Below are 16,398 nucleotides of genomic sequence, written 5' to 3'. Positions count from 1 at the left end.
GAATCTTAGTATGACATTTCGCCCTTTGATTAATGGATAGGCCTAGAGGGGATCCAGCAAGTTATTGATGAAGTAAAGCTTATTTAGGAAAAACTATTAACAGCCTAGAGTTAACAAAAGTCATACGTAGATAGTCGATGTCAACCTTTCAAGTTGAAGTGGATGAATGAGTATTTGTGAAAGCGTCACCAAGGAAAGGTTTAATAAAATTTGGCAAGAAGGGGATACATTGGTCCTTATCGGATCATTCGTAGAATAAACAAAGTTGCCTAAGAGTTGGACCTACCATCAGATTGGAAGAAATACATTAAGATTTTATGGATCAATGCTCCACAAATATATAAGCAACCCTCCCAGAATATTCTCTATGGATGAGGTCCATATAACAGAGAAGTTACCCTATGAGGAGTGACCTATCGCCATCTTGGGTCAGCAAATTAGAAATTTACAAACTAAGGACGTGGCTCCCATCAAAACATGTGATGAGACAAATGTCACACCCCGGGAGGGTACCCTAGACATGATCGGCACCCGTAGGCCATTTCTAACGTCTGAGCGAACCACCTGGCCCAGTCACACATTCATTCAATCACATTCTCTTAGCGGAAACTCAATTAATGAAATACTATTCACAATATGAGGGCCGAAGGCCAAGCATTCATCAACCCAACAACAAGAATAATAAGACTCCTCGAATTAACCATTCAACCTTCCTACACTCTAGTATATGAAGCCTCTATCCAAGTCTAAAAGGTGCCAATGACAAGTCCATGGCTACCAACAATCAAAATGAAAGAAATGACAACAAAACTGTACAAGAAGGCTCAATATCCTCTGGGAACTAGGAGGACTCACCAACTAGCTGGAAGTGTATGCGGATTTCAACAGAGCGTCGGTTGATGATCTCTAGTACCTCTCTCTGTATCATGAAACAATGCAGGCCAAATGGCGTCAGTACATGAAATGTACGAGTATGTAAAATGGCCGGATAAAACCACATTAAGAAAATATCAATATTAACTCAGGATCTCAACTCATATATATATACATGAAAACTTACTCAAATGTTCTAAGTCCAACAAGAATAGTTTAGACAGGACTAACTCATAAGCCACTTAACTCAACTGACTCAGAGCACTATCAAGGCCTAAATGGGAGTTTCTCTTAACCGACAACCATCACCTATGAGCCGGTGATAGTACAACAATCAGACGTTGTTGCCACGTCCGTCCATACCTTGCCAGGGCATGAACGCCTCCCTAATCATGGATACCATCAATTAGTCAAGTCCTATCATTTCAGGACAGTAAAATAGGAAACATCCGACTTTAACGGTTCGATCTCATGGGAAGCATCCGACTTTAACGGTTCTATCCCTACCTACGTTGCCGGTGTAGTTTCTGGGGTTTGAGTATGGACTATACTCTTACCTGCTTCGGTTCTCGATACTCCTCCCATGACTCTATGCTCATAAGACTCCCTCCAATCATCTCAAACAAGCCCTCACGGCTAGTTTCATGTGGAACATTTCCCACTCATCAATTCTATCCTCATTCTTAACTCAATTTAAGTCATAATGGCAAGTCTCATTTAGGACCTTGTCTACTCGTCAATTCTATCCTCCAAATAACTCAATCAAGCCTCATTTAAGTAAGAATTTATGACATCTCCTCAAGACTCATCACAACTCTATGACTTTAGCTCAACAATTTAAGTAGAATAACACATTTAAGGAAAAATGACTTAAGCAACATAATCACTTGGCTAAAGAGATCAACAAAACATAATAACAAGTCATCTCCATCAACTCATACTAACATGAAGGTTTTAGGAATTTCTTAGCTCAACAACATTAACACATATGGCCTTAAATAAATAGGGGACAAAACTTATTCAAAGATGAATCATGCCAAGAAACTACATTTTTCATAGATATCTATCCTCAAAGTAAGAGTAGGGAACATGGGTGGACTTAGCCCATGTTTTGGATAGCCTTACATACCTTAGTGAAGACTTGAAGAAACCCTTGTGGTTGGGTCTTCAATGGAAACTCAAACCTTGAAGCTCTTGGAACTCTTCTTGTTGGAGAAGGATTTGTAGAGGAAGAAGAGGAGATAGAGAGAAAGAGAAGAGGTTTCTAGGGCTTTTACAGAGAGAGTGGGGGCTGAAGAAATGATCCCAAAATAGTCTAGGGTGATACATATATAATTTGGGGCAATTCCCAAATTACCCCTTCTCAAAAGTTCTGAAAAATAGGGAAAAATGCACCTGGCGCGATAGTGGCGCATCGTGCCATTGCAGCGCCAGGCTGAAACACGCCTAAAGCATGCACACCTCGTAGTGGCACACCGCGCAAGAGACCAAACTATTGAGGCATGTTTCTAGCGCGATAGTGGTGCGTCGCGCCCTTATAGCGCCAAGACCAAATTTTCTGGGTTTTTGAAATTTGGCCTGAAAAACCCTGCACAACTTTTAGTAGCGCGTCGCGCCAAGGACCAAACTACTGAGGCATGTTTCTGGTGCAATAGTGGCGCATCGCGCCCTTACAGCGCCAAGGCCATTTCCCCAGCAGTCGCAACCCAGGCTAAAGATGGAATTCCTGCCGTGCTAGTTTGCCTTAGGATCGTCGTATCTTTCAACTCCGAACTCCAAAATTCACATTCTTGGTTGTATTGGAAAGAAAACTCGACGACCTTTAATTTAATAGGTTGTGGGCCACCTAGATTTCCATCTTTCAAAAGATAGGGCCATTAGAAGTCGACCCCATACACGAACGCATCCTAACTTAGCCACGACGAACCTTTTTGGGACTTAGCTCGGTCCTAGGGGTCCTCAATGACCCCACATCACCTCCAACACTCTTTAATTTCTCAAGGACTCATCTTAACTCAAGCACATACTTCGAAATAAATATGATGGCCCCCACACGTGTACAAAGAAGGCCCGAATCTTAGGGGAAATTTTTTTGAGGGGTGTTACATTATCTCCCCCTTGGGATTATTCGTCCTCGAATGACGGGAAATCGAGAATAGACTCAGGGTGAAAATCACAATCAACATTCAGTCATTCAATCAACCAAAATTTGTTTTTCAAACAAATATCAATCAAAACTCAAAATACACTAATGAATTCAAGTCAAGAAAAGGGTCATTACCTTCAACATTCTCCTCGGTAGGTATGAATAGGTATGGATATTTAGATCTCATGGCCTCCTCCGCTTCCCATGTGGCTTCCTCAAAAAATTGATTCCTCTACAGGATCTTGACTAAGGCGACCTCTTTGTTCCTCAATTTGCGAATTTGGCAATCAAGAATTTGGACCAGAACTTCTTCATAGGATAAGCTATCCTTAATTCCAACGCTATCAATAGGGACTACCAACGAGGGATCGCCCAAGCACTTTTTCAACATTGAAACGTGGAACACCGGATAAATAGAAGCTAACTCTGAGGGTAACTCCAACTCATAAGCAACACTCCCAATCCACCTCAAAATATGGTAAGGACCAATATATCGAGGACTGAGCTTTCCTTTCCTTCCAAACCTCATAACACCCTTCATGGGTGATACTTTCAAGTACACCCAATATCCCATCTCAAACTCCAAGTCTCTTCTCCTCACATCGGTGTAAGCTTTTTGGTGGCTTTGGGCTGTCTTTAGCCTATCTTGGATAACTCTCACCTTCTCCATGGCTTGGTGAACAAGGCCGGGCCCAATCAACTCGGCTTCACCAACTTCAAACCACCCAATGGGAGATCTACACCTCCTTCCATACAAAGCTTCATAAGGAGCCATTTGAATACTTACATGATAACTATTATTATATGCAAACTCTATGAGAGGTAAGTGGCTATCCCAACTTCCCTTGAAGTCAAGTATGCAGGCCCTCAACATATCTTCCAATGTCTGGATGGTGCGCTCTGCCTGGCCATCTGTTTGAGGATGGAAGGTTGTGCTCAAGTTCACCTTCGAACTTAACCCCTTCTGAAAAGATCTCCAAAAGTGGGAAGTGAATTGAGCTCCTTTGTCTGAGATAATAGACAAGGGAACCCCATGCAATCTGACGATCTTTTGGATGTATAATTTTGCATAATCTTCTGAGGTGTCAGTAGTATTAACCGCCAAGAAGTGAGCTGACTTTGTGATTCTATCCACAATCACCCAAATGGAATCGTGTTGCCTTCGAGACCTTGGTAGACCTATAATAAAGTCCATGTTGATCATTTCCCACTTCCATTCCGGAATTTCTATATTTTGAGCTAAACCCCATGGCCTTTGATGCTCAACCTTCACCTGTTGGCAATTCGGGCAGTTGGAAACAAATTTTGCAATATCCCTCTTTATCCCACTCCACCAATAGACTTCCCTCAAGTCATGGTACATTTTCGTGGAGCCTGGATGAATAGAGTATTTGGAACTATGCGCTTCGGCCATAATCCTCTCTCAAACATCATCGATATCAGGTACACACAATCTACTTCGGTACCTCAACACACCATCTCCACCTTTGGTGAAAACCATCACCCCTTGTTTGTGAACAACTTTCTTTAGCCGGAGGAGGATGGGATCCTGATCTTGTTTCTCCTTTACGTCTGCTACAAGTGAGAATGTGGCCCCATCTCGAACGTTTACTCTACCTTTATAGTTCTCTTCGAGTTGAACTCCCAGTCGGGCTAATAGATGTACCTCCTTTTCCAAATGGGCAGTGCTATCCATGGACAACCTGCTAAGAGCATCAGCAACAACATTAGCTTTACCTAGATAGAAGAGGATGCTCATGTCGTAGTCCTTGAGTAGCTCAAGCCATCTTCTTTGCCTCAGGTTGAGTTCCTTCTGGCTGAAGACATATTACAGGCTCTTATGATCGGTGAATACATCAACATGCACTCCATACAACTAGTGGCGCCAATTTTTTAGAGAAAATACCACAGCTGCCAGCTCAAGGTTATGAGTTGGGTAATTTTGCTCATAAACCTTAAGCTGCCTCGAAGCATAGGCTATCACCTTCCCCCTCTGCATTAACACACAACCCAAGCCAATTTTGGATGCATCACAGTAGACCACAAAGCCCTCTATTCCCTCGGGCAATGCTAGAACAGGGGCAGTGGTTAGCTTGGCCTTCAATTTTTGGAAACGTTTTTCACAAGCATCAGACCATTGGAACTTAGCCTTCTTTTGAGTCAGCTTAGTCAATGGTGATGATATGGATGAGAATCCCTCTACAAACCTTCGATAATAGCCAGCCAAACCCAAGAAGCTCCTTATCTCTGTCGGGGATGTAGGTCTGGGCCAGCTTTTCACTACCTCAATTTTCTGAGCATCAACCTGAATACCATCTCCAGATATAATGTGGCCTAGGAAGTCCACTGATACAATCCAAAATTCACATTTAGAGAACTTTGCATACAATACCTGGTCCCTCAAAGTTTGTAAGACGTCTCTAAGATGATGAGCATGCTCCTCCTCATTCTTAGAGTAAACCAGAATATCATCTATGAATACAATCACAAACATATCAAGATATGGTTTGAATACTCAGTTCATGAGATCTATAAAAGTGGCGGGGGCATTAGTCAACCCAAAGGACATGAACAAAAATTCGAAGTGGCCATAGCGAGTCCGGAAAGCAGTCTTCGGAATATCACATTCCCTCACCTTCAACTGGTGGTAGCCGGATCTCAAGTCTATCTTTGAGAAACAAGTGGTACCCTGAACCTGATCAAATAAATCATCTATTCTGGGGAGGGGGTATTTGTTCTTTACGGTGACCTTATTCAGCTGCCTGTAGTCAATACACATTCTAAGGGACCCATCCTTCTTCCGCACGAATAGGACCAGAGCACCCCATGGTGAGACACTTGGCCTAATGAATCCCTTATCTAATAAGTCTTTCAGCTGCTCCTTCAACTCCTTCAACTCAGTCGGAGCCATTCTATAGAGAGGAATCGAGATAGGTTGGGTATCAGGAAGAATATCGATCCTAAAATCGATCTCCCTATCATGAGGGACTCGAGGCAGATCTTCAGGAAAGACATCTGGAAACTCGTTGACAATCGGAACCGACTCCAGGGATGGAGACTCAATATCATCATTTTTCACTCGGACAAGGTGATAAATGCACCCTTTTGAGATTAGCTTCCTAGACCTAAGGTAAGAAATAAACTTACCCTTAGGCATAACAGGACTGCCCCTCCACTCTATGACAGCTTCGTTCGAGAATTTGAACTTGACAACCTGAGTTCTACAATCAATAGAGGCCTAGCAGACATAAAGCTAATCCATGCTAAGGATCACATCAAAATCAACCAGGTAAAACTCAACTAAGTCGGCCAAGGTATCCCTATGATGAATTGACACCGTGCAGTCTCTATAGACTCTCTCAGCTAAGACAGAATCACCAATAGGAGTAGCTACACTGAAAGGCTCAAGAAGACATTCGGGAATTTTATTGAATTTACTAGTCACATAAGGAGTCACAAAAGATAGGGTGGCACCTGAATCCATCAAAACATAGCAATCAAGAGAAGAGACTCGAATCATACCCATCACGACGTTTGGAGAGTCCTCTTGATCTTGGCGACTACACATGGAATATAAACGGTTTGTACCTCCGCTGGTGCATGAAGTAGTGCCCCTCTGATTACCCCTAGCCAGCGGTGCGGTGGCAGAATGCTGGACTCTATTTCCCCCCTGTTGGACACTTTCTCTAAAAATGGCCCATTTGGCCGCATTTATAACAACCAACCCTTCCCGCTCTGCATTCTCCCAAGTGGAGCCTACCACACTTACTGCATGGTAGCCTCCCTCTCGCACCTTGACTTACACTGGCCTGGGATTGAGAACCCTGGTGTCTAAAATTCTGATGACTCTGTCCCTGCTGATCATACTTGTTCTACGGCATAGGTGCGCTAGCGGTAGATGAGGCATGATTGGGAGGCCTCTTCTGGAAGAAGGACATGTTGCTCTTGCTTTGCCTCAGTTCACCCTCAGGGCCCGCTGATTTTACCTTCTTGCTCAGATGCTCCTCTCTGTCTTTTCTTTTCTCATCCTGCACCTATTGAGCATACACCATTAGTCTCGAAATATCCATGTCCGAGATCAATAATGATGCTTTGCACTCCTTTTTCACATGCCTCTCTAACCCGGAGACAAACTTCCTCATCTTTTACCTCACATCAGGAATCATTTCTGGAGCATACCTGGATAGCTGGATGAACTTCAGGCTATACTCCTTAACGGTCATGCCTTCTTGTTTCAGATTCATAAATTCCTCCACTTTCGCTTCCCTCAATTCTTGGGGAAAGAAGTGGTGCAGGAAGGCTCTCTCAACCTCATCCCATCTGGCAGGTTCAGCATCCTCACCCCTACCCTGTTCCCATTGGTTATACCAAATGTTTTCTACATCTTTGAGTTGATAAGACACCAACTCGACCCCTTCGATTTCCGTAGCATGCATAGCTTTCAGAATCTTCCATATCTCATTAATAAAGTTTTGGAGATCTTCATCGACCTTAGAACCCGTGAATGCAGGTGGCTCTCTAATTCTAGTGGCAGCAGATGGCTCTCTAATTCTAGTGGCAGCAGATGGCTCCTGGGAACTAGAGCTGAGGGCCAGCGAACTCTGGTTACCATTCTGGGCAGCCATTAATTGAGTGAGCATGGCAATTGCCCCTCAGAATTCTGCCTCTGACGCGGGTGCAGGCAGAGTAAAAGGCACTAGAGGTGCCTCCGCATATCTCGCAGGTCGGCCTCTAGTCCTTGCCAGGCGTGCCTCAGACTGGGGCATCTCGGCGTTATCAATATTCCTCTGGCTAGCAGTACATTTTGGAGGCAGTATCTGTAACATACAAATGTATGAATTAGAAAGGAGTCTTATAGAGTTTTAACTCTATCGAATGAAGTCAGAGTATGAAAAAAGTGAAACAATTCCTAATGTCCTATAGCCTCGTGCTCATAAGTGTGGTGTACAACACACCCATAAGTAAGACTCTACTAGATACGGCTTTATAGACTCTATAGGACACTTGAACTTTGTGCTCTGATACCATGTTTGTCACGCACCGGGAGGGTACCCTAGATGTGACCGGCACTCGAAGGCCATTTCTGACCTCCGAGTGAACCACCTGGTCCAGTCACACATTCATTCAATCACATTCTCTTAGTGGAAACTCAATTAATGAAATATTATTCACAATATGAGGGCCGAAGATCAAGCATTCATCAACCCAACAAGAAGAATAATAAGACTCCTCGAATTAACCGTTCAACCTTCCCATACTCCAGTCTATGAAGCCTCTATCCAAGTCTAAAAGGTGCCAATGACAAGTCTATAGCTACCAACAATCAAAAAGAAAGAAATGACAATAAAACTGTACAAAAAGACTCAATATCCTCTGGGAACTAAGAGGACTCACCAACTAGCTTGAAGTTTATGCGGATATTCAACGGAGCGTCGGTTGATGATCTCTAGTACCTTTCTCTGCATCATGAAACGATGCAGGCCAATTAGCGTCAGTACATGGAATGTACGAGTATGTAAAATGGCCGGATAAAACCACATTAAGAAAACATCAATATTAACTCAGGATCTCAACTCATATATATATACATGAAAACTTACTCAAATGTTCTAAGTCCAACAAGAATAGTTTAGACAGGACTAACTCATAAGCCACTTAACTCAACTGACTCAGAGCACTATCAAGGCCTAAATGGGAGTTTCTCTTAACCGACAACCATCACCTATGAGCCGGTGATAGTACAACAATCAGACGTTATTGCCACATCCGTCCATACCTTGCCAGGGCATGAACGCCTCCCTAATTATAGATACCATCGATTAGTCAAGTCCTATCATTTCAGGACAGTAAAATGGGAAACGTCCGACTTTAACGGTTCCATCCCTACCTACGTTAGCGGCATAGTTTCTAGAGTTCGAGTATGGACTATACTCTTACCCGATTCGGTGCTCGATACTCCTCCCATGACTCTATGCTCATAAAACTCCCTCCAATCATCTCAAAAAAGCCCTCACGGCTAGTTTCATGTGGAACATTTCCCACTCATCAACTCTACCCTCATTCTTAACTCAATTTAAGTCATAATGGCAAGTCTCATTTAGGACCTTGTCTACTAGTCAATTCTATCCTCCAATTAACTCAATCAAGCCTCATTTAAGTAAGTATTTATGACATCTCCTCAAGACTAATCAAAACTCGATGACTTTAGCTCAGCAATTTAAGTAGAATAACACATTTAAGGAAAATGACTTAAGCAACATAATCACTTGGCTAAAGAGATCAACAAAACATAATAACAAGTCATCTCCATCAACTCATACTAACATGAAGGTTTTAGGAATTTCTTAGCTCAACAACATTAACACATATGGCCTTAAATAAATAGGGGACAAAACTTATTCAAAGATGAATCATGCCAAGAAACTACATTTTTCATAGATATCTATCCTCAAAGTAAGAGTAGGGAACATGGGTGGACTTAGCCCATGTTTTGGATAGCCTTACATACCTTAGTGAAGACTTGAAGAAACCCTTGTGGTTGGGTCTTCAATGGAAACTCAAACCTTGAAGCTTTTGGAACTCTTCTTGTTGGAGAAGGATTTGTAGAGGAAGAAGAGGAGATAGAGAGAAAGAGAAGAGGTTTCTAGGGCTTTTACAGAGAGAGTGGGGGCTGAAGAAATGATCCCAAAATAGTCTAGGGTGATACATATATAATTTGGGGCAATTCCGAAATTGCCCCTTCTCAAAAGTTCGTAAAAATAGGCAAAAATGCACCTGGCGCGATAGTGGCGCATCGCGCCATTGCAGCGCCAGGCTGAAACACCGCTAAAACCTGCACACCTCGTACTGACGCGCTGTGCCAGAGACCAAACTACTAAGGCATGTTTCTGGCGTGATAGTGGCGCGTCACGCCCTTATAGCGCCAAGACCAAATTTTCTGTGTTCTGGAAATTTGGCCTGAAAAACCCTGCACAACTTTTAGTGGCGCGTCGCGCCAAGGACCAAACTACTGAGGTATGTTTCTAGCGCGATAGTGGCACTTCGAACCCTTACAGTGCCAAGGCCATTTCCCCAGCAGTTGCAACCCAGGCCAAAGATGGAATTCCTATCGTGCTAGTTCGTCTTAGGATCGTCGTATCTTTCAACTTCGAACTCCAAAACTCATATTCTTGGTGGCATTGGAAGGAAGACTCGATGACCTTTAATTTAATATGTTTTGGGCCACCTAGATTTCCATCTTTCAAAAGATATGTCCATTAGAAGTCGACCCCATACACGAACGCATCCTAACTTAGCCACGATGAACCTTTTTGGGACTTAGCTCAGTCCTAGGGGTCCTCAATGACCCCACATCATCTCCAATGCTCTTTAATTTCTCAGGGACTCGTCTTAACTCAAGCACATACTTCAAAATAAATATGATGGGCCCCACACGTGTACAAGGTAGGCCTGAATCTTAGGGGAAAGTTTTTTGAGGGGTGTTACAACAAAGATAGAGAAGAAATATCTAGATGGGTTACCTACGTCTACAGGTAATCTAAACTCATAAATCAATGGTGCTGACAAGTAGGAGACTTATGGATGACAAATAGTATAGAGAATTCCCAAAGTCCTAGTAAGACCTCACAAGATTAATTATCATTCGAGGATGAATGTTCTAAAGGGGGGAAGGATGTTACACCCCACACTCTAGAGCTCAGAATGTATCTTAAGCTTCTTAAAAGTTATCATGTGAGCCAGATAATCTATGATGCTATCAAATAACTCTAAGGAAGGGAGAATGTGATAGCCCATAGTAGGGAAGGTTGGAAATAGGGTAATGAGAAGTCAGAAGGAGTTGGAGGCCAAGTAATGAGTCGTAGGACTCGACTCACCTACGTAAGCTATTAAGTTAGAAGTTTTACATACTTGAGCTACTTGAGTATATACTAAGCTTGCGTAGCCGCGATTACACGGGTTCTTAAGGTAAGATGAGATTATAAACCCACGAGAAAGAGAAGAGAGTAACACGTGGCAGCAGGAGGAAGTTCCATATGGAAGCAGCTCAAGCAAGGAGGTGACTCACCTACCTGCTGGGAGGTGGACCCCACTGCCATGTGGCACCGTGTGAATGGTCGTATGGGCTGCAGTGGCGCCCTCGGGGGATACCACGTGTCACCCCTAGGGGGATTCCACGTATCACCTCCAAGTAAGCCCATATATACATGTTTTATGACTCTTAAATTTATTCCATATCCAAAAATACTTCAGCAAAGAAAAAAGAAAAGGGAACCCTAAACCTAGAGAGAAAGGAGCGACGGCCAAGAGAGAAAAAGCTAAGTTTCCAAATTTCATTCCGTTAATTAATTATTTAAGATATCCTATGGTGATATAGAGGTGTTTAATAATGTAAAATTTCATTTTGGGGCAGCAAGGAAGAGATACAAACAGTCCGCTAATTTTCAGCATATTAAGAGAACTTTCGAGATAAGTTTTAGTATGTTTTAGCAAGGTATGGCTTGTTTGTCTTCTCTAACGTCTTGGTAAGGGTTTGTAAATGTTATGAGGGTTTTAATTATGTAAATTTATGGTTTTTATCAGCACCAAACGGATAGCAAACAGCCACGACCTTTCAGCCGCAACTAGAGAACTTCTGAGGTGACTTTTGGCAAGTTTGACCAATTTCGGGTAAGGTAAGGTATTTACTTTAAATTTTGAGGTTATGGGGTATTTATGTAGTGTATTATATTCCTTTTATGTTGCTTTAAGTATAAATATTTCGTAGGGATGCTTGATGTTCGAAACAAACGAAATTGGAGTCGCTATAGTTAAATTGTAGTCGAAGCAAGGTGTTGTGCTTGTGTTGTGCGGCTGCAGGTGTGTTGTGGTGTGTTGAAGGGATGGAACATGGTCTAAATATGGCATGGTTTCTGCTATTTTCAGCCACATGACCCTTCATTTTGTATAGCTAAAGGTTTTATGAAATAAAGATTAAAAACCCTCTTCTGGTATAGTAGTTTTGGGCGAATTGTTTGGAACTTGTATTGTTTGGAACTTGTATAGCTGCTGGTTGTTGTGGTTTTTGTGTCTTCTAAGTTTTGAGGGTAAAATGGAATTGTTTATAGGATGAGTTATATGGGAGCTGCCACCCGATTTCCATTAACTCCGTAACTAACTAGTAGACTAGTCAAGAAGAGTAAATAAGGAAATGATTCCTACGGATGCTTGGTTTTTTATTAAGGGGATGGAGATTTTAAAGTTATTGATATCAGTATTACTTTCGTGTTAAATAGGTTTAGAGGATGAAGAGACAAACACGGTTAAGAAGAATCCATAAGAGGTATGTAAAGCTAACGGTTTCCTCTTTTCGCATGTTTTTGGCATAAGTGTGTAAGCTTATCTTTCCCTTCTTTTGTCATATCTTCAAATTAAGTAGTGAATGATATGATCTTGAGGATAAATCTTCTCATAAATTCCAAGCATAATTCACGACCCTTATTTACTTCTTAATGAAATCACTCTTACAATAATTAAACTAGGACTTCTCAAGCCTTCCATACGTTAGGAAGTGAGGAGTACATAAAGTATACTTTTGTTTTCTTTTAGCATTTCTTAGTCTTAAGTGGATTGTGTATGTAGTGTGGGAATAATTCCATTCATAGAACCCTGAGTATGGTTCGTCAATCTTATTTACTTCTCGATACTAGAACTCCTGCGATAGTTGAGTTATGGACTTATAAGTCTTCTACATGATGAAAAGTAGCACACGTGAAGCCTATCTCTTCCTTCTATTGAAACTATTTAAGGTAAGTAAATATATATATGATATGAGTTACAGATGATTCCATTTATAGGTTCCGGGTATAACTCATGACTTGTACTCACTTTGGAGTGATAAGAGCCTTGAAGTAGTTGAACTATGACCCTCGAGCCTCCTGCATACTGAATGATAATTGGATGTGCAAGCTCCTATACCTAGAGGCTCTTTGACATATCTTAAGATGATATTCGGGAGATATCTGATATATCACCAAGGTATATGTGTACGTATATATATTATTATATTATATAGGGATCGAGTGGAACATTCCTCGGTACTAACGTATGATATGTATAGGGATTACGGCGTACCTTCCTCGACACTAACATATTATATTTATAAGGATCGGGCTGAATGTTCCTCGGCACTAACGTATTATATGTATAGGGATCGGGTCGTACGTTGCTCGGTACTAACGTATTATATGTGTATGGATCGGGTCATACATTCCTTCGTACTAACCTGTTATATATATGGATCAGGACGAACGCTCCTCAGTACTAACCTATTATATATATGGATTGGGATATACGTTCTACATCTCTAATAGTATACATATGCCTACGATGATAAAATGATGCATTTATAGTACTGAGTCCCCAAGCAGGCCGGATACGGTATGTGATAATGATATACATGACCATATTTTGTAAGGTGTAGGCACAGTACTCTGTTAAATTTTATACTTGTCCCCTGCACCCCTATGGTAATTGTAATTTACTTATGATGTTTTGTAGTTTACATGCTTCTTATTGAGCCGAGGGTCTTTCGGAAAGAGCCATCCTACATTGGTAGGAGTCAGGTCTGCGTACACTTTAGCCTCCCCAAACCCCATGATGTAGGATTTCACTAGGTTATTGTTGTTGTTGTTGTTGTATGTTTTGTACTTTACAAACTCAGTACATATGTCGTACTGACCCTCCTTTCTTTGGGGCATACATTCATGCCCGCAGGTACAAACACAGGTTTTGGGTATCCGCCAGCCTAAGATTTTGCTCAGCTAGTTTGGAAGAAGCTCTATTGTACTGGAGCTGAGTTTTTGGTACTTAGTATTGTGTATATATTTGCTTATTGAGTGGTATTGTGGGGGCCCTGTCCCTCCATATGATATGGTTGCTATTCTTAGAGGTCTGTATACATATGTAAGTGGGTGGTTTGTAAGTTGTTCCAGTTGTTCCTAGATGGCATGTTGTAATATTATTACGCTATGGCAGCCTTGTCGTCTTGCACGCCCTTTTATATTTTGAGTAAGGTAACTCCTGAAGAGACAAATGAAACCGTCTACATGTATGTGAAAATGTATGACCCATTAGGGTCCCATGTATGAGTCTTATATTTGTTGTTATAGTTGATAGTTATATACACGAGGGTCTCGGTTGAACCTCAATTGCGGCCTACGGTGATGGGTCGTAACACTTATGTTATAAGAATCATGTTACGTCATGTATGTTCCTAGACCAGATCTCTTGAATAAATCATGCTTATGATCTTTCTCTCTAAGCCCTTCCAATGATCCGTCATTTTTAGTCCTCATAGCTATATTGATGATAGTAGATGAGTTATGGAAGATGGGGAGAGAGTGGGCATTCCTTATTGTGATAGTTGTGGTATGCTTATTCCATTTAAGATTATAGACATGGAGGAAGAGAGAAATAAGATCATGTTGTATGCAATAAATAGGTAAGAGTATATTGGTGTGCCCCTTTGGTAGGAGTTAATGCAAATGTGGATGTAGAGATGCTAAGGTAGACCTGAAAATTCTTAAGTGATGTTGATTTCAAAGAAGGCATAAAGTGGTTAGAATGATAGGCTTGAATATGTGGTTGTCTTTATGCGAATGATTGCAGTAGGCTATTGAGGACTTCTTGTTAAGGGTTTCAAGTGAGTGTATTAGAGTGGCTATAGAACTAGGCTTGAATGTGGTGTTGATGGCATGTTGATGAATGCATGGTGCATTTGGTGTTTCTTGATTAGGACTCAAAGTTTGTTAAATGTGGTGGTAAGAAGTAGTACTCTTAGGATAAAATTCCCTATAGAGATATAGAACATGAAGCTTGTAGTTCATATTAGTATGATCATGTTATGTGTATCACCTTCTGACTTTAAGTTAGGCTTGAACTCCGTGAGAGCATACAGTCAGACGTAGGCTTTGGTGGGAGCTATGAGTTTCAGTTATTTAAGTGTAGTATTCAAAAAGAAGAGCATAGTTGAGAAGAGTTGCCAAGATCAAAATCTATCAGTTGTATCGCTTGATGCATAGTCGCCTTATTCTTACTCCATGTTGAGTTATCCATGTTCCATGTCACATATCTTAAGATAGAGTACGACTCTTTTTCAAATCATAATCATTCATGCTTCATGGACCCATATCAGTTGACTCAGATACTTTGGCATTATCAATACTTTATAGTTAGAAGTCTCCAGGGAATCATGCTCGTAATTTTGTTCCCAGAAAGTTATGGGGAATTTTGTTTGAGATTATAGCCCTTCTCTTATTTCAGATCCAATATATATTCATGATTTTGAGTGTTTTAATTCTTGCATGGTATTCGTGTCTTGTGTTAATTCCTAGATTGGCCATCATTCAAGGATAATGATCTCATGGGAGAGATATTGTAACACCCCAAAACAATTTAAGCTAAGATCTAAACCAATTTTAGTATGCGTATAGGCCCGAACCAGATGACTTCTAATTTGTGCATAGAATTTAAGGTCCTTTACTAGGTATTTGAATTATATTGGATGTGGTTTAGGGTCATAAGGAACCTCAAATACCTAGTCAAGTACAAAACATTCCTATCAGCTAAATTTTTGCATCAGTTCACATAAGGGTCAACTTCAAACGACCATATATCTCAGCATATAAAGATTTAGGTAGTCCATGACCTATCAAATTAAATTTCTATGAGTCTTCTTTCTAACGCTTCTAAATTTCCATCATTCAGAGTTTGGAGTAGAAAGTTATGGCAGTTTTACTGGAACATTTATTGACTAGACAACTCGGCGAGCTAGGGTTAATTCGGTGACTTACCAAATGGGTTAGGTGAATCGCCAATTGAGATTTCCAATGACTTGAAAACCTCCAAAAACGATTATTTTAGGTAATATGAAGCTCCCATTCAGCGATCCGCCGAATAGGTCTGCTATAGGACCTCTAGATCACCGAATTGGCCAATGAAACTTATTTAAAAGGTCGTTTTGTTTTTTCAATTTTTGTGGTTTTCTTACATTCCTAGAATGGAATTCTTGACCTTTTACCCTCAGTTAACTTTTCTAAGCCTATCTTATGGACTTATAACCACCCCATTTATGTGTAACACCATGTGTTATCCTATCCCAAACTAGGCTCGATGTCTAATAGAAATTTGAGGAAAGGAACTAACCCTGAGGACCCCGAGTGTCCTCTAGGATTCGTAGAGAGTTCTACGAATCATAGGTAGGAATCATAGTCGCTTCCTATACTTAGAAAAATTATGAGTATTAAGATTCACTCCTACGATAGATATTATAAGGCATAATTATTTCTACGAGTCGTATTGACCAAATTTAAGAGATCGAATGTCACTCGTACGAGTCATAT

Source organism: Solanum dulcamara, chromosome 8, assembly GCF_947179165.1.
Source record: "Solanum dulcamara chromosome 8, daSolDulc1.2, whole genome shotgun sequence".
Classification (NCBI taxonomy): Eukaryota; Viridiplantae; Streptophyta; class Magnoliopsida; order Solanales; family Solanaceae; genus Solanum; species Solanum dulcamara.
Note: the sequence above shows the minus strand (reverse complement) of the source record.